Raw genomic sequence first — 25,171 nt, forward strand, 5'->3', positions numbered from 1 at the left:
AACCCTATGTTTGTTTTCTGAATACAACATGAAAAAAATGTTTCCATGATAATTCTTTTATTTACTTTTTAATATCAGTTCTACAAGGGGTACAACCTTCGACTATGACACTTTCTCGCAAGTTAACTTATAAGCATTTAAACAATACAATGAACATTAAAAATCAAAGGGAGAAAAAGAGACAAAATAAACTGTAGATTACCATATTGCCACGAGAAGTCAAAACATTCACATGAGAAGAAAATAGTCTTCTGAATGGGTAGCACTTTTTGACAATTTTCTTTCTCTGGCAGATTTTTTTTTTTTTTTTTTTACAAAAATAAGATAAAATAGAAATACGGTATGTTTAAAGGTGCAAAGGTGCATGTGCACCTCCTTCCTTGTAAATATACACTACCTAAAGTGAGAAGCTAGGAGTGAAAATAGCAACACTTTCCGAAATTTTCCTCTGTCATGTTTCGATTTGGGCTTAAATCAAAGGGAAGTTTTGCAAAATCGATAGTTTAAGTCAATTTTCTAAAAGTTCAACAAAAGGATTCACCGAGAACAGATACTTAGGATATCCAGGGCATTTCCTCATTCACACCACAGGTGCCTAAAGGCATTTAAAAAAATCCAATTCAATTCAAATGTAGGCCTACTGGTAGTTATTGGTGCACCCCTCAGAAGATCCTTTCTACCAAATCTTGTGTGTTGGTCCCCCTTGATGAGTTTCTCGCTACGCCACTGATGTCTGATATGTATTTGATTTATAAACTAAATTGCTTGCAAGCAAACGAAATGTCCTTCCTGCTTCCCTGGGGGCCAGTATATGTGTAACTTTGGTGAATGTAGCTCCGGGTTCGATCCTTGTTGGGAAGTGAGCTCGAGCTTCAACCACATTGGTCAGTGCAAGACTGTTGTAAAATAAACATATATGGTGACTACCGGCAGTGAACTCCTTCATGCCTAAGCGCTTAGCGTACGCGCCTTTCGCCTGGAAGACCCGGGTTCGATTCCCGGCGTGAGCACATGTGGTTTCGATTCCATGTTAATCAGTAGGTCCCGTCTCATAAAGCCTCGCTGCCGAAAAGGACGTTAAACTCCAAATAAACTCCACTACAGGTGTAACTTGAATTCTCGCGGCACACCCATATATATATATATATATATATATATATATATATATATATATATATATATATATATATATATATATATATATAATTACCGTGGTATTTTAATGTGATTACTAATTCCCTTCTTACAGAGAAGAAAGCTCGATCACTGATTTTCCCCCGTGCTAAATCATTATACTTATTTTTCATTCTAATTTTAAAATAGAAAACAATAGCAATGAAATATAGGACTCGGGTTTTAAAAAATCCACTTTCTCTTTCGAAAACTGTATCTAACCTCTAACTAAAAGGGAAGATCACTAAATAACGAACAAATAAACAAATCTCCTATACTTTTAAAACACAAATGTAGGTAATTTGTATGCATGCTTGCTTTGTTGAATTTATTGAATGATATGTTAAAATTTCAAGTTACGAAATAGTCTGCAACAATAAAGAAGTAATAATGGTCATGACAATGATAAATACGTTTTTCAACATTAAAAATTTACAGAAAAGTACCACAGTATGAAATTTAAAATTGTAGATTTATAGTAGAGGTTCATAGTAATGTGAAATATAAATATACATTTTCCCCTGTCTTGCAATTTGGTTCGTATAGAATTAATAATTTGTTTCGATTTTCTCGCGGCACACCAGCGGCCCATTCGCGGCACACCGGTTGGAAAACGCTGGCCTAAGGTGTTTACTGAATCTTAAGTATGAGGAAAAAGAAAACAGACTGAAAAACGTGGAATTTATTTACTAGTATAATGGAGATTCTTTTAAAGCCAACCTTAGACTCCCTGTCGCCAAGGATGTTTAAACGTTACTCAAGCGTAACTCCAAGACCATCAGAATTGAAGAAGATGAAATACAGGTACAAAAGGTAACCGATAAAGAAAAGAGAAACATAGAAATGGTACTCATCATAACAAAAATATGTCTACTTACACAAAAATGTTCTGCAGAATTTCAATACGTTTCATATCGCTAAAATCAAGGAACAAAACCCTTTGGGTTCGAGAGAGAACTGGTATTCAGTGGAACCAGTTTTATCTTAACAATCTCAAGCAGGTACGACATACGTGGGTACTTCGAGTAACGCTAATCCCTTGGTGACCGTAACTACAATACCAAAATGCAGAATGTTCCATTGAGTAACGTTACTCAGCGTAACATAATTCAGAGCGTACCATTTTAAAAGTTACACTGACCAATAACGTTATTAACTAGGTGCAGAAATGGGTTACAAAATAGTAACCGTAACAGATAACTAACTAACTAACTAACTCTATGGCCTATGGAACCCGGAGGTTCAGTGCCGCGTTCACAAAAGCTCTCCACTGACTTCTATCCTTAGCTAATTGCATCCAGTTTCTACTTTGTATTCCTATCTCTGCGAGATCCATCTTAATATTATCCTCCCATCTGCGCCTAGGTCTTCCTAATGGTCGTTTTCCTATGGGTCTACCAGTCAACACTTTGAAAGCGTTTCTACTTTCTTCCATTCTAGCTACATGACCTGCCCACCTAAGCCTCCTAGACTTGACGACCCTAACAATGTTGGGTAAACCGTATAAACTACGTAGTTCCTCGTTATGAAGCTTCCGCCATTCCCCATTCTCGTTCCTCTTGGGTCCGAATATTCTTCTCAGGATCCTGTTCTCAAATACTTTCAGTCTATGTTCTTCCCTCAGAGTAAGCGACCATGTTTCGCAACCATACAGAACAACAGGCATGATTATCGTTTTATATATTTTAAGCTTCAAATTCCTCGACAGGATTCGCGACGACAAGAGATTTTGAACCGAGTAGTAACACGAATTCCCTGCTTTTAGTCGACATTTAATTTCTTCGTGAATATGATTTTCGTCTGTTAATATTGATCCTAAATATTTGAAAGTATCCACTTTATCAAAAGTATTATTTAATATTTTAACGCCTCCACAATTTGCCGTATTACGGTCCCGAAGCACTTCCATGTATTTAGTCTTCTCTGCATTTACTTCTAAACCCATGTCCCTGCAAGCGTTTAATAAGATCTCTGCATTTATTTCTACTGTTCTCCTATCATCCCCTATTAAATTTACATCATCAGCATATGCCATAACCTGGTGAATGCCGTTCAACTCTAGGCCCTGGTTGCTATCTTTGATTTTCCTTATGGCGTATTCCAGCACAAAGTTAAATAATAATGGCGACAACGCATCTCCTTGTTTCAGGCCATTTTCGACGTGGAAGCTCGGGGACAAAAATTTTCCTACCCGGACTTTACTTTGGGATTCACTTAAACATATCTTAATTAATCTAATTAGCTTTCTCGGTATTCCAAGTTCTGTAAGAACGTTGTATAATGTAACTCTCCTAACCGAGTCGTAAGCCTTTCTAAAATCGAGAGAGAACTGGTATTCAGTGGAACCAGTTTTATCTTAACAATCTCAAGCAGGTACGACATACGTGGGTACTTCGAGTAACGCTAATCCCTTGGTGACAGATAACAAATTGTAAATATTGCACATTTCGTTAAGTTATCCACCCTTGGTTCAAAGTGTCCATGTGAGACTAAAGTGTGATCCCAATATAAAAGGTGATGTTAAATCCATATGTGCCGGTGATGTAACCAAGCCTAACTACAGAAGAAACAGAAACCATGACAGAACAGGCTACAATGGATGTCATGTAAAGGACAAATACAGATCCATTAGAAGGCACGATATTTCACCTCCAGTGAAACGAAAGAGAACTGAACCTAGTGATACCGGTAAGATAACCGAACCTAACCTTAGTAGTGACGGTAAATGTGATTGTGAGACTCAACCTAATCCTAGTGTAGTACAATTACATTCACCTAAGAAGCATGTAAGCATTAGATCTAATCACGTTCGATGGAGATTACGTAGAAATCCCGGAGATGACGAAAATTCTCAAAGTAAGAAGCAAAGAACTGTAGATGTAAATAACGCGACAAACTGTATTACAGTTTGTGACTCTCGATGCAACACAAACAAATGCATTGGTCATGTAGCTTAACCTGATGTAGGGGCATCCGAAAAGACATATCAAATTGATTCTCAATTTGACCAAATGCTTTAATGTTATGTGTTTTCTTTGATATTTGCATTATTAATCTCATTATTTGTGCTCCATGTTATCGAAGTATATTTAAAATCATCTTTGTAATGCGAGGATATGTATTGAAGTTAATAAGTTTTGTTTTCTATAAAGAATTTGTTGATCAAGTAACTTAGACTGGGATTCCGATATTTGTGTTCCATACTATTTATGTGTTTTTCTTATGATTGCCAACATATAATATCAATCTCATTATTCATGTTATGATGTTAATAAGAAGACGTTAATTATTATGTTGTATTCGTTCATTCTTTACTAGATGAACAACTATATGAATATCACATACATCTTTCTCAAAACCTTCTTCATGATGCCTAAGTAGATAATTATTGAATTGTAACAAGCATTTTTATGCACCCGAAAAAGAACTTAAATAACTTGCAAATGGACCCAAAAAGGACTTAAATAACTTGTTAATCTAATTTGGAATGTGCTTCATCGTCGTTGAAATGTATAAGTAAATGAAAATGATAATAAAAAATTAAAATATATGAATATGATAATAAATATGATAAAAATATTGTGATAAAATTAAGTCTAATATACGTGTATGTATACTTATATGAATTGTAATTTTTAAATATACTGTACGAGATGCATTTGAAAACTCGAATGATTCACATGTATATGTAAACGGTCCTGAATTCTTTTCCTTTTTATGAAGTTAATGAATAAAAAGAAAAGTCCGTCCTGCGTCATAATATACAACAGTTCATTGTATATTTATAATTTTTGGGACATAAGACATTTCAAATTTTGTACTAGACTGGCTGATTTTTACTATGAGAAGAAGAGAAAGAAATGTTTTATAAATTATTTTATGGTCAATGTATAGAGTTATTCAAATTTTTAAATAATACGAGTTTGGATACGTGGTTGGCAGGAGCAACCAGATAACAAGATATATATAAAAATAAATAAATGGAAGTAAACCACGAAATGGTAGGTGTATTATTTAGTGGCTCGTATTTATTATAAAAATAAGGAACCAGAGTGAGAATACGCTTTTTAATTAATCGTTGTATACTTCAAGCTGAGTAACGAATTCGTATAGTTCGGAAGTTTGTTGTAGTTTCACGCTATGAAACGAAACTCACTTGTATACATATCTACTAGGAATTCTTTTAAAAAAAATCAGTAGTGTGCTTCACTATAAACTAGCTGGGGACTTGCCACTAGACCCCATATTTACATGGACTACAGCCTTAAACTTCTCATTTCCCTAACGTATCTTTAATGTTAAAGGATTTCGAGATATAGCCATCTTATTACAACAGTTATTGTAACTTCCATTCTTTTACTTCGTAAGAGAAATAGAAAATGCTATCACTGGTTTTTAACTATTTAAAGTAGAAAGTCTAAATGCCAAATTCCATATCTATAACCTTAAGAGACATCGATGTATTACGATCTTATTTTAATAATTGTAACTCTCACCCTTTTTTCTTTTGGACTTTTTTTCCCTCGTAGGGGAAATATCGAAAAATGCTGAATCACGTCTTTAACTATTTCAAAAGGAAAAGTATAAATATCAAAATTGATGTCTCCAAGCTTAAAGGATTTTCAGATAAGATCATCCCGTTATAACAACCGTAACACCAACCTTTCTTCTACCAGCTATTTTTTTTTACCCTCTAAGATTTCTATCTAAATAAACGATGAAACACAAGCCTAACTTCTTATACCATTTTTGGACGCCAAGAAATGCCACACATGCTATCCAAGTTAATGATTGGGTATTAAATGATTTATTTGACAAACTGAGGCTTATAAGTCACACTTGTTTACCTGTTCATATGCTGATTTAATATACCACACCCATCATCAATAGCAGGATCGACTATGTGTTTATATACCACGGCCGTCTCTAGCGAGTATAATTTGAAACTCATGTAACAAATTTAATCCCTCTACCCTTTAAATGTTCCTAAATATGGACATCTATAATAATTATCATCCCCAAATCCACCCTTCTTCAACGAATTTTGAAAATTCCTTGGTTAATGGTACTTTAAATAATATATCATATACTTCTCATATCCCTAACATATCTGTACTCTTAAGGGATTTCGAGATAAGACCATCTTATTATAATAATTGTAATTCTCGCCCGTTTTTCTGTCCTATTAATAGGTCAAATATCAAGAAACGTAGAAAGAAGACTTCTTTTTAAATGAGAAAGTCATATACCAAATTCCTTGTTTTTAACATTCAGGAATTCCGAAATATGAACATTTTAAGATAACAATTCGTACCCCTCTTCCCCCTTCTAGTTGAATTTCCAAAATTCCTTCCTCAGTTGGACCCTATATTACAAATCCTGCTACCTATCCAAATTTTAATTTTCTAGCTTTAGCGGTCTGGCCTTGGCGTTGATCAGTCAGTCAGGACTTCTTTTATATAGAGCGATAACTTATATATGTCAGCTATATTCTTCGTGTATAAGACACTCGGAGTTTGTATAGTATCAAGTTGACTCGTCGAGAGTGCTCTTTCTCTTTCTAACCTTCCTATGTAAAATTTTATGCGCATCCATTTTCACAAATAAAAGTTTCTATCTACTTAAAAACCCAAATTGTAAAATATGTACAGACAGAAGGAAAAACAAAGAGCAAATAAAGAGGATTTAAAAAATGAATCAAAATCCACAAGAAATAAAATACAACTAAGAATATCTTAAGAGAGAGAAAGAGACAGAGACAAACCCCAAGAAAGAAAGAGAGAAGATGGTAAAGACGGAATGAGAAAATGAATATAACATGAATCCTTTAAGTTGGACAGATGCAAGACAGAAATTAAATTGCATTTTAAGAGAATTAATGCCTGTTCCAAGCTCCAACTCTTGCTTGACAACTTGTAAAAGAGATGAGACTCAAGGCTCTGGCTCAGTGCAATGCAACAAGCAAAAGAAGGAAAGCGAAATGTACAGCAGACACAGGTTGACGCAACCAACATGGCTGTTTCATATTTTATTTTTTCTTTCTTGGCTTATATATACTTTATATATATAGACTCAAAACTCGTAGACCTTACTTAACTTGATTACATAAATTTTAATATGTTCTGTATTATTTATTAAATGATAAAAACACAACATTAACAAAGTATAGGAGTACATTGTACAATGTAGAAATGAATACAAAGTAGATACTTAGCAAAGTAACGTTATAAATAGTATTGTTTCATTGTTAGAGGGATTTGCATCACTATTAGAAGCAATCAAACCAAACTAGTTAAAAGTCTGGAGATTAACAGTGTATATTTTTCATATAAAATGCATAAATAATATATTCCCACAGAACAAGTAGTATCAACTGCATCGGTATTTCAACGAATGACATATTTTTCAACGACATGAAAATTCATTTTCCTCAATTTCCACGAACAGTGCAGTCAAGAAATAACCCTCAGTGGTTTCTATTTGTTCAGCTTGATGTCACCAGCCGATTGATATTAGCTTGGTGCGTATAGAATACCACCATGGACAAAAGTGTACTATGGGCAACACAATTGCGCATGATATTTCTTTACGAATCAGGCAGTCAAGAGGCAGTAACTTGTCGAACAGGATCATATGAAAGTGTACAATCGAAAACTTCTTTTCTGGTGATCTTTCTTTACGAATTCAGACAACCAGGAGGCAGTAAGATGTTTAACACAGACATATGAAAATGCAGAACACAATTGCGGATGAGCATCCTTTACAAATTCAGAAAACCACAAAACAGTAAGTTATTGATGGGTTATATGAAAGTGCAGAACACAATTGCAGGTGAGTTTTCTTTAAGAATTTAGAAAATCTGGAGGCAGTCAGTTTTTGAAAACAGTCATATGAATATTCACTATCAAGAACACAATTGCGGGTAATGTTCCTTGTCGAATTCAGACAGTAAGTTGTTCAGCACGATCATATGAAAACACAGAACACAGTTGCGGGTGAACTTTCTTTAGGAATTCAGACAGCCAGAATGCATAAGTTGTTGAACACTTTCATATGAAAGTGCAGAACACAATTGCGGGTAATCTTTCTTTACAAATTCAGACAGCCAGAAAGCAGTAAGTTATTGAACAGTGTCATATAAAAGTGCAGAATACAATTGCGGGTGAGCTTTCTTTAGTTATTCAGACAGTCAGAAGAGAGTAAGTTGTTGATCAGGGTCACATGAAAGTGCAACATAAAGAACACCGTTTTAGGCGAGCTATCTTTATAAATTTAGACAGTCAGAAGGCAGTGCATTGTTAAACAGGATCATATGAAATTGCATCTTGGGGAACACATCATTCGGCATTGAATGACTCTTCTTTACAAATTCAAACTGGGACATTCTGTAGAGCAAGCCGCAAAAATAATTAATGGAACATGGAGCGGAGAATGCAGAATGAAGACACCATGCTTCGCTGATTTGTCACATTTCTTTCTGGTCACACAGCATTGTAAAATGAGCCTCATAGGCACTAAAGAATATCATGTTCGGACAAGCTCCTCAAAAACATAATGGAAGTAGACCATCGTCAAACCATTCGTGCCACTGGAAACGAGATCGGCATATACCATACTACTGTTGTTTGGCTTGTGTGTGCAATCGTTAGAATGGAAAAGTAGAACTCATTGGCACCACATGAGTTGGCTCGGGTCAACAACCCATCTGGAGGTATGTATATCTCTGAGTATAAGAAATAACTTGAAAATTTCCTGCATCTGATTGCTACCTCTTATGAAAATTGTGTTTTATAAGGCAATCATAAAACAATTTTCAGTTGTTTGATCTTTGATACATTTAAAAAGTTCAGGATACTTTTTAAAACCAATAGAAAATATCGTTTTTGTGGTAATCAATGTTAGGGTTAATACATATTTTTTTCTTTGTCGAAGCGTAACCATCAATGTACATTGTTATAGTACAGATTTCACTTAAAGGTACCGCAATTTTACTAGCAAGCATCCAGAAAGAGTGTTTTCATGTTACACATAAGTGCTCTTGTGTAGGAAAATGTAGCTAAAATGACGTTGAGGCCTCACTATAAGCTGTAGTATAAGACTAATAACTAAATCCTTGTTCCTAATTATTAGGCAATGTATGTTTCTTTAAGTACTTTTAGAAGATGATAGAATAATTAAAGATTACTTTTAATTTTCTTTTTTTTCTTTCTGTTAGCTTCACTGATCGAATACATATTGAGAAACCTGATGATTTCTTTTATTATTGTTTTGTTAGTATAACATTGTTCTTTGGTACCTGATTCACATTCAGGGATTTATATGTTGACTTCCACTTGGTGTAGTGTTATACATTCCATTTCATTTCATTTCATTTCAAGATACAGACTGTAATATAGTGTTTGGAACATAACTCCGTGCTTTTTTTTTTTTTTTACAAATATTATTTTTACCAAAATAGACGCTGCGCTAGAATTACTTGACGGCTTTCGTTTTGAATGCTGACATAACATTACCTACATGAAAGTTGTTCCAGATAAATACCTCTCTTGCTTTAGTTCCGCAAACAGAATCGGGAACTTCGGTCACTAATTTGCTCTTCCTAATGACACTGAGTGCGACAAAAAAAAAATTACAGAACCTCCTGCTTATCCTTTACAAAGTGCCGTGATTCTACTTCTGATAGTACAGCAATGACAAAAGGTTCTATGATCTGTGACTCGCAATCTTACAACCAAATAATCCACGTAATCCTTGAAATTGAAATTCAGATTTCGAAATTTGAGTTCTGTGCGGTACGTCCTGCAATGTGGTTTCCCGGCTTTATAATTAGCCAAAGACAAGTTGTCGAATGAGCTTCTCTGGATCATTGCCAGTAGCATGTTCTCCGAGCTGGTGAAATATGCATAGTATGGTAAACAACTTCTTTGAGATCTGTTGGCAGGTATCAAGCAAAAGCGATGGTTTGTCAAATATACTTTTACCCATCTTTGAAGGAAGTATTGAACTTTATAGAAAACCATAAATGTGCGTATACACGCAAGACTTACTCAACAACGGTATGGAGCTCTTTCGATGTGCTTTCTGTGCCGACATTTAACCTGACAATGAGTAACCTGCTTGCTATTGTAATCCACCGTGAGTGGGATACTCGTCCAGTTTCTCTTCTGCATGATACCTGCCGCCTTTCTTGGGTACTGGTTCCTAGAACAGTCCCTAAATAGACAATTGATAACAATCTGGTTCAGAGTTCACGTCCTGTTCAAGCGCAAATTAGCAACAATAAAAAATAAGTGACACGACATGGGTAGCCTCAGTGGTTCGGAAATCCAGGTTTAACTGTATTTTACTTTAGTACACACGTATGCGTACATACGACTTGCAATAGTAAGACTATTCATGACTTTGGATTGATTGTTTTAACAAAAGAGACACTGACCAAAGCTTAAAACCCACTTCATTTTAAATTATAATTTGTAACTGTTTCGGATATCTAGCATATCCTTCTTCAGACACTGTCGAAAATATTTCTGAAGAAGGATATGGTAGATATCCGAAACAGTTTCAAATTATAATCTTATATATAAAAGAGAACGTACAAATCCTTTGTTCCCTCATCACGCTAATACGGCTGAACCAATTTCTTTCATTTTTGGGGGGTTATTAGGATTTGGACCCTAGATGGTTTTTATCATATCACTTTAATTTTTAATTACCAGTGTCTTGAGATAATTGACCATTCAAGTGTCCATAACGTACAAATCCTTTGTTAGTTCATCATAGGTAAAAATAAACGTATTTATATGCAACCCGCATGACCGTGTCACTCGGCGGGTTAACATAAATGACAGGCGATATAATGTTAACATTTACTGCAAGCATATTTCACGGGTATTAAACACATGAGATATGGAGTTGTGCATTTAAATTTTCATTTCAACCCAGCGAAGCGGGTAATATATGCTAGTTTAAAATAAAGTGGGTTTTAAGCTTTGGTCAGTGTCTCTTTTGCTAAAACGACTTGCAAGCTGATGATTCCATAAGTATCCGCACACACACAAGTAGAAAAGAGAAAATTACCTTGAAAGAACTCCTATTTATTGAATGTATGCGTATATATATGTAATAAAAGAAAGGATACGGATAACACAAATTTTTACTTGATAAAGCATGAATGCTTTAGCAAACAACACTACACACACACTTCACAAATATCAAACACTTAGTATGAAAAAAAAACAAGATATATGTGTAGCAAATGAAAGAACTTAGAATATAGCTCTTATGGTTATTCTTTTTATTACATGCACTAAAACGCTGTTTACGTCGAAGTTGGGCTTTGCCGTAAAACAGGGGCAGTAGTATGGTGATTGGGTAGAGCACCAGTCTCCAGCGAGGTATTGTTTCAAGAATGATACACTTTATAAAATTATATAGGATACATTTTGTTCACTAACTCTGTTGAGACTGTGATTGTAATTACTCAAAAAAATTAATACTTAATCGAAGTTATATACATACTAGAATATAAGTAAGTTCGTCAACGGAGGTTTTTTGTGCCTTTCTTTATTATTACAAAGCGTGAACTTCCTGCTTCAGCTAACACTCAGGGAGATCTCGTCACAATGTCTTTGGTTGGCAGTGTCTTTTAAGACTTGCTATGGAAAATTTACAAGTTCTATATTCATACTTAATACAAATATAATTATGATATATTGAGTAGTTTTGGAAACACGACTTTTAGACCCGTGAGAAACGAAGAACTCGAGCTTGCAATCAAAAAAGCGTTGCAAACCAACTTTAAGAATCCAGTCTATAACTAATGGGTCTTCACATATTAGTCCAATATAAAACAGTTTAATAAAAAAAAAAAAAAAAACATAGATTGGCAATTGTGAAAATTGACAATTCTGTCTGCAATTCACAGAAATTACAAGCATAGTTCCCACTGTATTTGAGATAATAAAGTGTCGGTCTCGCACCTGGTGTGCAATGTAACAATTTCGTATTTAATAAGGTTTTCAAATGTTGATTATCATTCACATGAAAAGTATACATAAAATAGTCTTAGTAGCCAAAATCATAAGTTGGTTACTTCACTTAAGGAAACGAAAAAAAGTTTTCTGTTTCGAAGCACTCTGCTAATGAGATAAACATTTAGTTCAATAAAGAATGGTTTCTTTGTATTATCGACGGCGCCAGTCTGTCTAGTGAACACTTGCGTGCAGAGAAAGGAAGTAGTTTTCAACTGGCTTTAAAGCGCTCAGAGCAAAGCAAGAAAATAACTTTTTTTCTTTCACTTGACTAAAATAATAATTATACATAATGATTATTAAGAATCGGCGAAAATGTACAGTTTGTCCAATAAGTGCGATGTTATGGCCGTCCTGACGGCCATATGCACAAGGCAATGGAATAATCTCCATAAGCAACTGCTTCACAAATTTCATATAGATATTTCTGGTAGCTGCTTATAACTTAAACAATATTAATTGGTAGAGTTGGTACATTGCTATCAATTAGAACGAAAACACCAATGGAGCTGTTGGAGATTTGAACTTGCTTCCCGATTATTCCAGAATAACTCCGTGGGCCAACTGCAACGCCATCAATGTGGTGAAATAGATAACGAAGGAGCAGTTCTTTCGTATAAGGCAAGCATACCAGTTACTACAAACGCCTTCCCAGATCTTCCTGTAATAATAGTATAACGTTCTTCCTGCCAATGTTCACCTCAATCCCGTTGCACCCAACGATAGGCAACTTCGACACGTCAATATTATTCTCCTTCCAAACTCAAATAATTTCAAGAAGTAATTTCAAGTATTGATCACGATAGTGTTTAAACAGTAAAAGAATTCTTTGCAGAAATACGACGGAAATGAAGGCAATATTCTAGATAAACTCAATTTCATCCGGCAGTTTTTCGTTTGATTTCCGGCTGCATTTCATTTCTTACTACTTCATCAATTTAGTATTCTTTCGCAGCATAACTTTGTTTCAGTTTTCTGGGTTTAAATAACGTAAAGTAGATTTTTTCACAATTATAACTATCAAAGGAACGTAGCACATTTACAAGATTAGAGGGAATAACAGCCAAAATAAGGCTAAAATTACTTTATGTGTATCTGTGACTGTGTGTGTACTGAAGCATATTTGTAGATAAACCGCTTACTGCAGAGAGCAATCATGTTCAATATTTAAATATGTCCTTTTTTGTGACAATACTGGTTTGTAATAGGTCAATGGATCGTTTAGCATCAAAATGATACTGACCGCTCAATAACAATGGGAATCGCGACGTCTTCAATTTTTCGTTTACTGCAGAAAGAAACCTTGTCCCGAACGAGTACCCTATCGCCAGTATATGAAACTTTGTAGATGTCACACCGTCATGCCCAATGATAGGGATTTCGGGATAATACGGAAGAAGCTGACAAGTAAACCTTACGTTTGGGTGAATCGAGTTGCTGACTGAGACACATATGAGAAAGTAGTACTAAATGTGGTCAGTATTTCAGTGAAGTTGTAGGTGCGAAGCTCCAGGGGTTTAGGAGATACAGCTACCAGAACATCACATGGAAGTACAGAATAGTCTTCATACAATTGGAGGTAAAAGCTCTGTAAGACCTCTTGTAACGACAAAAGATGAATAACAAATATATAGGTACATATTAGGACTAGGGGAAGTCATATAGTAAGGGTATACCTGACGGCGGCCATCTTGAAATCCGCCATTTTGAATTAAGGTTAAGTTTTTAAAATAGGAATAGGGTCATGTGATACATGATTTAAGGCGCAAATTTAATCAGAAGAACAATGGTGACGTAAATTTTGATTTACGCGCAATTGGTAAAAAGTTACAGGAAAATTAAATATTGTGTCAGCATATGTATTAGTCCTTTACCCCACCTTGTAAATTTTGTGTTAATGATGATAATTAAATGAAAAGCAGGTGGATAAATATTAGGTCTATGGTAAGAGTTGCCTTGATGGCGGCCGTGTTCAAATCCGCCATTTTGAATCAGACAAAAGTTTCAAACAAAACGCATAATATTGACACCTTATTAATAGCAAATTTTACCATAACTCCAACGGTATAACCAATTTTGCTTTATCATTAACCAACATTTGTTATCGCATAAACAAGTTGCTAATTTAAGGAAAAATGACCAAAGAGGAATTGAGTCATAATTGAACTTGGGTCTTTCTTCCGGAGAAGTCCTCAACTAGTACAATGAATATGCAGTTCAGAAAAGAGTACATGACTTGCACAATGCTCTGCTCACAGTGAGCACACCTGACAAAGGCAATGGAGTTACACTTGACACATTTGTCGTTAACAATTCCGTCAAAGCAGTAGTCGTAAGGAGCGATCCATTTAATTTTGTGCTGGTTAATGATAAAGCCAAAATGGTTATACCGTTGGAGTTATGGTAAAATTTGCTATTAAGAAGGTGTCACTGTTATGCGTTTTGTTTAAAACTTTTGTCTGATTCAAAATGGCGGATTTGAACATGGCCGCCATCAAGGCAACTCTTACCATAGACCTAATATTTATCCACCTGCTTTTTGTTTAATTATTATCATTAACACAAAATTTACAAGGTGGGGTAAAGGACTAATACATATGCTGACACAATATTTAATTTTCCTGTAACTTTTTACCAGTTGCGCGTAAATCAAAATTTACGTCACCATTGTTCTTCTGATTAAATTTGCGCCTTAAATCATGTATCATATGACCCTATTCCTATTTTAAAAACTTAACCTTAATTCAAAATGGCGGATTTCAAGATGGCCGCCGTCAGGTATACCCTTACTATATGACTTCCCCTAGTCCTAATATGTACCTATATATTTGTTATTCATCTTTTGTCGTTACAAGAGGTCTTACAGAGCTTTTACCTCCAATTGTATGAAGACTATTCTGTACTTCCATGTGATGTTCTGGTAGCTGTATCTCCTAAACCCCTGGAGCTTCGCACCTACAACTTCACTGAAATACTGACCACATTTAGTACTACTTTCTCATATGTGTCTCAGTCAGCAACTCAATTCACCCAAACGTAAGGTTTACTTGTGAGAAAGGAGGAAACAATCTACACAATGAATCACGTGGTTGAGTTCATAAAAAACTTCCTCAACCATCTCCAACAAGTTTTCCATTGTTCAAATGAAAGCGACTCATTTCATTGACTACAGTTCCTGGTGGCCTGCAGTTTACAACAAAACGAGTCTGGGCGATTACTGTTATGGCAAAAATGTCCCTAAACACCTAAATACGAATTTCAACATTTCAAAATACCATAAGAGTACTTCTCATCTCTACCTCCGCATAGTGTTCAGTGAAACATGAAAATTGATGGCTTGATAGTGGATACGTTTAGGTTGAGGAACTTTTCTAAATACTTTGACCTTCCTTTCAGATAAGTCTATAATACAACTCTGTCCTGCCCATAAATAAGAAGAAAATGGAGACATAAAAATTTTTGTCTACATACATCAAGAAAAGATGGAATTTTGGAGTTCAATAGGATTCTGGCCCATCCACGGGTAAAAATGAGGGAGAACGCGGGAGGACAGCGTCTCTCCACCTACAAATAATATGTACGTCGTCGGCCCCCAGTTTCTAAAATATGCAATGTGCAAAGATAAGCGGGGTACGATGTGACGTCATGCCACTACTTACCGTCCCCCTACCTTTTTAGATCCGCTTTTACCCCTGGGCCCATCACAACTGAAACACGTACTGATGACAAAGATGACTGATTATTCAGAAATGTTTAACAGCTAAGTTTTCTACAAATAAAGAATGTTTATCAATTTCATTGTCGTTCTCTTGAATCAACTCAATCCTCAATTCGTTTGAACAATGCATTTATTTCAGAAAGGAAGTATGTCCAAAACACGAAACAGTGCCCCCTCTATCTCCTTACGTCGTATACAAATTTTGCAAGTGTATTTTAATCATGTATATTTCTGTCATTAAAGGAAAAATAATGTTATGGTGGAAATATCGTAAAGGTGGTTTTATTCAATTCTTTTTTCTTTCCTCCAAAATTACGAATTGTGGACATGTTTACTTTCTCCAGTAAGAGTTTCCAATATGTGAGCGGACAGAAAACGTTTTCTTTCTTTCAACATTTTTTCTATTAAAACACAATAGAAAGAACGAAAACAACTAACTTGTTTTCTTGACTGAAGTTGGTGCTTTCTTCTCTTCTTGTGGTTAAAATGAAGAAATGTAGTACATGTCAAGAATTGCAACAATGTAAATTCTTCACACATGAGTGAGCAGAATGAGCATGGAGAAAATTCAATTAAAATCCTCCTACGGTTGGGAAGCCGTGTTAGATATGGAGATAGTGTATGCGGGATGTAGCGTTGGAAAGATCCAGGCTCCCTGAGTGAAGTGGTGATATAAGAAATCGGGCCCAGGCCGAGATTCCAGAAATGGGGTCCCAAAGTTTAGAGCACTTGTCCTTTCTATACGCCCACCACCCTCGTATAACAATTCCATGCTTAAGAGGCAAATAGAAGGAACTAGTCCAGGGCACGATTTCTAATATTACAACTGTGCTTAACGGACCAAGACCTTTCCAATGATATTACTCTTGTCCAATAACTGCATGATTAATAGGTAAATAGAGTGGACCAGAATCCAAAATTTCAGGACTACATTTCTCGGGCCTTGAGTCTCGAGTTCTATTTCAGATATCACCTATGTGCTAATGGGACTCAGATGTTTCTACAGGTTCCATAGAAGGAACCTGAAACCAAAATTTCATGATCCCATTTTTATGGCATTCAGGGCCTGGACCCGATATCTGATATCACCACTATGGCCGAGAGACCAAGACCTTTCCAATGCCACCAACTCCGTCCAAAAGCTTCAAGTTTAATAGACAAATAGAAGGGACCAGAGCCAAAAGTTTGGGATCCCATTTCTGGGGCAACGGGTCCCAGATTCCATTTCTGACATCATCAATGTGAAAAAGTGACCAAAATCTACTACTTGCTTCCAAGGACTCCATGTTGAATAATCGAATAGAAGAAACCCAAGCCCAAAATTTCGGTCCCCTATTTCTGGAGCCAATAGGCCTGACCGCGAGTTTTGATATTCCTACTCTGTTCAGGGTACCCGGATCTTTCCAACACCACCACATGCATCTAGCAATTCCATGTCTAACACAGTTTCCCTGGCGTAGAAGATTCGACTTCATGCTCTTTTGCAAGTACAAAGAATATTTCGTGCAGGATTACTTTTGGGGCACCATTCGAAATAATTGTTGAAAAATATAATTCTTTCACTAATTTCCTTCTTATTGTCCTCTGAAAGATTCGCAGTGGGCGAGATGAAGAAATCTTACTTGACATAGATAAAATTCAAGGAGGCCAGCATAAGTATTTGTTGAAAAATTACAATTATTTTAAGATTTGCGTATAAATACGGCTTCCGAATGTATGGTATAAAAACTACAGATCAAAAATATAAACCAACATCTACTAGTGGCCACTAAAAACCACGAATCCTATCTATCCGAGTCAGGACAGGGCGATGCTAGTGAGCACGTGCGATAGCGCAGGACAGGGTCTGAAGGGAGTAGGCGTGTCAGCGGTAGTGAGTATACGAATATGCGAAGGTAGTGAAAAAAATGCTTTTTGATAATGATACGAGTTTCAATTACACTTGTCATGGTTTTATAGTATTAACGTTCCACTTGCTAACATACAATACAGCGTCTGTACACTGTGCAGAAATATACTGTCGATGTAAAAAAAAAAAAAAAATCTAATAGTGACATCTTTCACATGTACTCACTAATTCTATACGTCGTAAAGCACTTGTAATGGAAGGGGAGAGGAAGGAAATGGCGATCAGCCCACTTTGCCCTCTTGAGTGACCCGAGGAGAAGTCAAACTAGTGCTGACATCTGCCTCTTGTAGCAAGGTTTCTTGTGTATTGTCGAGGAAGTTGTCAGAGAAGACTGAAGTCTACAGTGTGCTGAAACTTGTTTTCGTTGATTTTCTGATAAGGATCTGCATATTTCAACTCACGATACGTACAATTTTAAGTTGTAATATCTTAAAGTTACTACGATTCATAAAAAGTTATATTTACGGCTAATGCACGACACATAGTTATATTTAAAATAAACTACGTTTTACAGTATAACCAGCTCAATTTTCAAAATGGCGCAATGTTGGGAATGTCGATCAACGTGATCGGTTTACTATCATGGTGATTGCCATTCCTAACAAACATTTGGAATACTTCTCCAGCCAAAAAATATAAAAAAGGCTAGACCTAAGATAGATAATACACCTACTTGAGTCAAACATTGAAACTTTGGTATCGGTTTAACCTTTGTGGGTAGTGGGTGCATGCTGACTGTACTGTTGTGGACTCACCACATGGATATATCTGTGACGTGTCTTTGAAAAGACGTCAATAAAACATTCAGTTGATGTTTTTCAATCTTTGGAAGGCGCGGTGTAAAAAAGAAAAAAAAAAACTTGCACTGCCTATGAAAATGTGTGTATTTATTATGCTTGTACTGTGATTGTCATTACCAACATGTGATGGGAATGGCGACCAAAGTAGCAATTTGAGTTTTTTTTTTTTTTCATCGTGTTCCCGAACTGAAAGAATGATAATCTTTTTACTTTACATACTTATTGTAGAAGGATTGGAGTACGTATTTAAAAATTTGTTTCAGTATATTTTGCAAATGAAACTACGTAATAACCCATTTTTCTTCGGTGATAGCCATTGCCCACCTCTTCCCTATTACTCTATTAACCCTACACTTGTAAACCTAAAATAGAGCTTTATTAGTTTGCATTTAATTCTGACGCTTGCAGAAAATTGTTCCGTATAAATATGTCTTTTCATGCAAAGCACTCAATTTTACCTTAAATCTTCCAAAGCGTGGTTCGCCAAAATTACATCAGCATAGAATTTTTTAGCGAAAATTACACTAGAAAACTCACTTTCTACAGAGCATTTAAATACAAAAATTTAGAGTTATGAACTATAGCTGTAGCATTTCAAACAAAGGAATTATGTTTGAAAAACGGTCAAAAGGAATATTTATATCAAAGAATGAATCCAAGATGACGTCGGTGAGGGCAGAAGATATTTAGCAATTTTGTTCAAATTTTACACCTTGGCTACAGTGCCTATAACGCAACTTTTGCCTCCCAAGTAGTGTTAGGACTTGAGGTAAAAAAATGGACCCATCTTGTTGGAAAGAATCTTTAGTTTGGATAGCATATTTTAACATTCACTGATTATTTAACATCTCAGATTTGTATTACAGATCCGAAGTTTCAAGAAAGCTAAATGACTACTACACTTCTTTCATCACCTTTGTTGAGAATTCGATATCTAAGAGTAATATGTATGCCTCCAATTCATGATAAATTATAATTCGAGATTCATGTAGCCACTGTAAGACAACATTAAAATAATAATATACAGAATAGGGTTCTCATATGTTTGTATGGTTAGTATACTGGACTTCAATAGAAAAGACCCTAGTTTAATTCCTGGTAAGAGCTCATGTGATTGGATTCCATGTTAAGCTGTAGAATTACGTCTCTAATAGCAGTAGCGTAGCGTGATATTCCGAAAGGGGGATGCCAAAGTTAGTCATTTGTGCGATATAGTACTACTGCAAGCAGCAATACATAGCTATTCCGAATAGAAATATAGGGTTATACAAAATTTAGGAGGAAGCCCCCCTAATTGGGGGTCTAGTGGGGCATAGAGAAGCGAATGCGTGGATTACGTTAGAATTTAAAAACCAATTGTCTCAGCTCCTTCTTGCCACTACCGTTGTGACGAGAAAACTAGGCCCCACTTTTGTATGAACATTGTTTCCAGTATCATTCCCTTCATTTCTTTCTCGTGGGCGGCTTCCTCCACATACCACACGTCAATCTCGTTCTTTCAAATATATATATATATATATATATATATATATATATATATATATATATATATAACGCCCCTAGAAATTTGTCATCTTGGGTCCGGAACTCAGACGCCCGTTCGTGAATATGGGCCTGAGTGTATATATCATTTGAAGATGTAAATACAAAGCACTTAAACCAACTCTTGGGGCCTGTTTCTGTATCCAGATACTGAAGTCAAGGGCGCAAATCTGTCTTCAACGTTCGTGGGATGGGTAAGACTGTTCCCATAATCTTTTCCTTTTTTAACGATGTTCAAAATATTTATGAAGTTGAAAAAAATGCTGTGGAGGATTAGGGAAGCAGAGTTGTCTATAACATCGGCAGGAGGGTACATTTTAAGCTTATTGTGGGGGGAGGGGAGAAGAGACTCATATTACAGTAGATGAATCAGATTTCTGAGGTAAACCTGTTGTACTCGTATATTATATACCAAATGATGTAGATGAAATAGTGGTATATATCATTATTACAACTCAGTGCCGTGAGCACATTCTGAAATTTGAATATATGCATAATAATAATTGACATGTTTCTACTTACGCATCCACAATGATCCACATTAAAATTTTAGGACATTTGTTTTATAACAATACAAATAATGAGTTCCCCAAAACTATGAAAGAAAATCAATCAGGCTATATTTGGCGCAACAATACTCTTATCTGAGCAAAATTATGATTACCACAATAGCATTATAGGAATTGTTACAGGAATTAAACAAATAGTTGAAAACAGACTACTAATAATTAATGACAATGAAATATTAAAGAATACGATTCTTTTTTAAAAATGAAACAAGTCAAAGGACATCAGTTTCGTTTGTGGCAGTCGGATAGAAATCATAATCACAATCTCAAATCGGATTATTGGGGGGTGGACAAGATTGTAGGGAACATGTTCCCCTTATGTCCCCGAGATTTGTGCCAGTGATTGAAGGGCCTGGCACAATCTTTGCGAGTGACGGGGAGTGGTGGCTCTCTTGTCCTACCAGATCGGTGACCGTAATTCTACAGAATGCTTTATATTTATGCCTGTGTCTTTGAGCTCCTTTACGATGAAGATTACAATTACGATGCATTTAGTTGCGATTAAGGCATAACTATTTTAATACTATTATTTACATAACCGGCATGCTTCAAAAATGCGTTGAACTAACCATTTCCGTTTTGTTCTATTTCCTTTATATTAGGGCTCGTACGTTCTGTTCAGAAACTATAGCTTAGTTCAAAATATATACAGTTGGAAATACTTGAATATGCCAGCGTATATCTAAAGCAAATGTAGGGTTGCAAGGAATGAGGAGGAGTGAGACGGGAAGTATTGCGCATGCGCATTCAACAGAAAGCAGACGAAAACCCCGAAGCTTTCAGTAGACCTGGAAGCCCGAGGAAAATAGCATACGACAGGAGGAAAGACAGAAAATGTGCATCTGAGCAACGCGCATGCGTAGGTTCCTCTTGTCAAAGTAAGTCGAGAGAGCGCGCCAGAAGATTGCAGTGGAAATAATTGTAATAATTACAAGCAAACAATTTATATATAATGAAATACGTACTTTTTCTTATTAACAGGGGATGCCGGGCATACCGGCGTTCTCTTACGCTACGCCTCTGTTTAATAGTCCCATTGCTGACACGGACTGTAAACAATAAACCAAGTACATTCTGACTGTAATATTTCTGCTGCCAAAATTCGAATATTTGTAATGTCATGGTTTCGGCTCTTAGCGTAACCGTAACAAATAAAAACTCACCTGAAATGAATCCAGCGTTTCGTGCAGGAAAATGTCCCTGTTTCGTCTTATCCGACAGTATAGTTAACCGCATGTGGCTTTCATTTCATGATCTTATATTATCAATTACAAGGGATTACGACCGCCAGAATTGTTTGTTGTAAATGATTCAAACAAAGTACTAGTGTCGCACTGTATACCACGTGAAGGAGTTTGTCACAGTGCATACAAGAATTAAAGTTTGATTGTTTAACGGCTCAAAAATTGCATGTCTTTTGAGCCTTCTTTCCCCACTATTCCATTTTTATTATATTAGAAACTAGCTGAAATACCCATTCTTCGCATGGAGGCTGTATTTATAAGTCTACACTTATAGTATTATCACCATTCATCTCAGCGATCGCGAAAACTATGAATTTCTCACTAATATTGGTCATTTCCGATTATTTTTTATCAATGGGGTGAATTTGGAAGTTAATGCGATCGGAATTTCACCATTGATCTCAGCAACCGCGAAAACTATGAATTCGATACTAATATCGGTAATTTTCTACTAGTTTTACATGTACCGGTAAATGGCCCCCCAGATTCGAATTTTAAAAAAGAAGGCTTCGTCTTGGTCTTGAGCCTTGACCAAGATATTCGTGATCCAAATTTGGTAACTCTCGATCCAGTCGTCTCTGGACCCAGGCCGCACACAGACAGACAAACAAACTCTTTATTTTATTTTTATGTCGTGATATTTGTTTAATTGGTAGAGTATATTGAAACCGAAAACAGTAGTAGATTTCTAGAATGTACGGTTTCAGTAGCGAAATTAGACTCGAGATGAAAATTGCATTCTTGGGGTTCTTAATTGATTGCATAAATCCATTCCTTACTACTTATTACACGTTTTAATTTATAGCGATCAACGCTAAAACTGAAAGTAGTTATCTGCCTTGAATAGAGGTTAAGAGAGAACAGAAGACACCATCTACCCTTAGAACTCTAAATCGTTTCTAAAACAACGGCTTCTCACTATCTCTTCTTGTTTTGCTGTATGTAGATTAATATTGCAACTTGAAATTGCAGTTGATTTCTATGACTTCCGGTTTTAATAAAGAGTTGAGTTGATTTTGAGTTTAATGTCCCTTTCAGCAGCGATTTTACATGAGACGGTGACCTATTGATTAACGTGGAATCCGAACCACATGAGCTCCCGTCGGGAAAATAAAGAGTTAAAAATGAAAATGATATGTAGTGTTGGGACACTTAATCGATTCTAGGAAACCACCTCTAGGAAACCATCTGTTATCATCTTAAAAAGATCAACGTTAACACCGGAATTGACTAATTCCTGCCATGAATATAGTGTTAAGAGAGAAGATGTTACCTATTCTTAGAATGATAAATCATCTTCTAGCCATCCTTAACATTTTTGTCTCTATTTAGATCAATATCGAAAATGAAAGCTGTGAATTTCTTTTTCTTCCAGTTTTAGTAGACAGTTCAACATGGAAACGAAATGTATTTCTAGGAAGCTTGATTGATTCCTGAAAACCCCTTCTTGCTATTTATTTATTTCTCTTTATTAGCTTTTACTGTATAGCAATCAACGCTAAAGTTCGAAGTAGTTGATTTCTGCCTTGAATAAAGAATTAAGTTAGAAGATAGTACCAACCTTTAGAAAGCTAAAACGATTTTTTTTAAATGCCTCTTGTTATCTCTCATAGTTTTAGTCTATGAACATGGATATTAAAAATGCAAATTGTATTGGATTGCAATGACTTCTGATTTTAGTAGAGAGTTAAGGATGGATATGAAATGTAATCATGGGACACTTAAACGATTGCAGGAAATCATTTTTCGCTATTAAGCTATTATCCCTTAAAAACGATCAACGTTAAGACCAGAAGTGGTTGATTTTTGCCTTGAAAAGAAGGAATACCTATTAGCTGACAGAGAAAATTATACCTATTCTTATAACACTAAGTCGATTAAAAACATCTTCCGCTTATGCATCTTTGACGTAAGATTAGCGTCATACTAAAGGCCTTACTATTGTAGGAAACATATGTTAGTCGAACTCTTTAGTACGGCACTAATCACATGTCAGAAGGACTCTGCATAAGGCCCTTTCAAACTATCTCCGATAGGGGCCTCGGTGGCTTAGTGGTAGAGCGTTCACCTCTGGCGCCTGGGTTCCCCGGTTCGATCCCAGCCCCTTGAACCTAGTGGTGGACAAACACCGTGCCAACTGAACCTTGTGGTAGACAAACACCGTGTGCATAGGTTTTCTCGGGGTTCTCCCACTTTCTTTATTCCACCATTTAATTCATTTCTCATCATTACCGTCTTCTTTAGCCTAGCCGGCATAACGTGGGACGTAAAACTCATAGATTTCATTTCATTATTTAAAAAAAAAAAAAAGAAACAGCAATTTATGGATCAATATTGAAACCACACTTTATGGATTTCTATCATATCCAGTTTAAGTAGAGACTTAGGGATGGTTACGGGATGTATTGTTCGAATAATTAATTGATTGTAGGCAACCTCTTCTCAATATCTTTAACGATTTTGCTCTCCAGGGATTAATGCTAAAATCACAAATTCTTTTTATCTAACATCTCCAGTTTGAACATCAACAACCAACAAACTCAATTTTCAACTTCCAACCGTATTTATCCTGGGCAAAAATGGTGGGTCTTCATCAAAAACTTCTTCAGATTTTTTTGTCCTCCGGATGCGTAACATATGCATAGAAAATTGTATTGAAACCGAATAAAGTTGTATTCTTTAATGTAAGTCCAACTGGTAGTGTCAAAACAGCTTTAACGGTTTTCAATTAAATTGAAACGTTATTCATATACATACTAGACATACTAGTAGAATACCCGTTCTTCCAACGGGGAGAATAGTTTTATTTTGGACATTTAAATTAAAACTGCATCAGAAGTGTCACTGTTCGTCTTAGCGATCCCGATAATTGAGGATTCGATACTAATATCGGTCATTTTCGATTACTTATATATATATATATATATATATATATATATATATATATATATATATATATATATATATATATATATATATAGATAGATAGATAGATAGATAGATAGATATATAGGTCTATATATATAGACCCCCCAATGCACCAAGTTGCGGGGCTGAATTTGGATTTAAAAATGGCATCGGAAATGTCACTGTTCATTATAGGGACCCATAAAACTATGGATCGAACACTAATACCGGTTATTTTCAATCCTTTTTAAATATCTCCACCTCCCCCAACCCCTAAGT

The sequence above is a fragment of the Thermobia domestica genome, chromosome 15 (genome assembly GCF_964235325.1).
Source record: "Thermobia domestica chromosome 15, izTheDome1.hap1.1, whole genome shotgun sequence".
In the NCBI taxonomy this organism is placed as follows: domain Eukaryota; kingdom Metazoa; phylum Arthropoda; class Insecta; order Zygentoma; family Lepismatidae; genus Thermobia; species Thermobia domestica.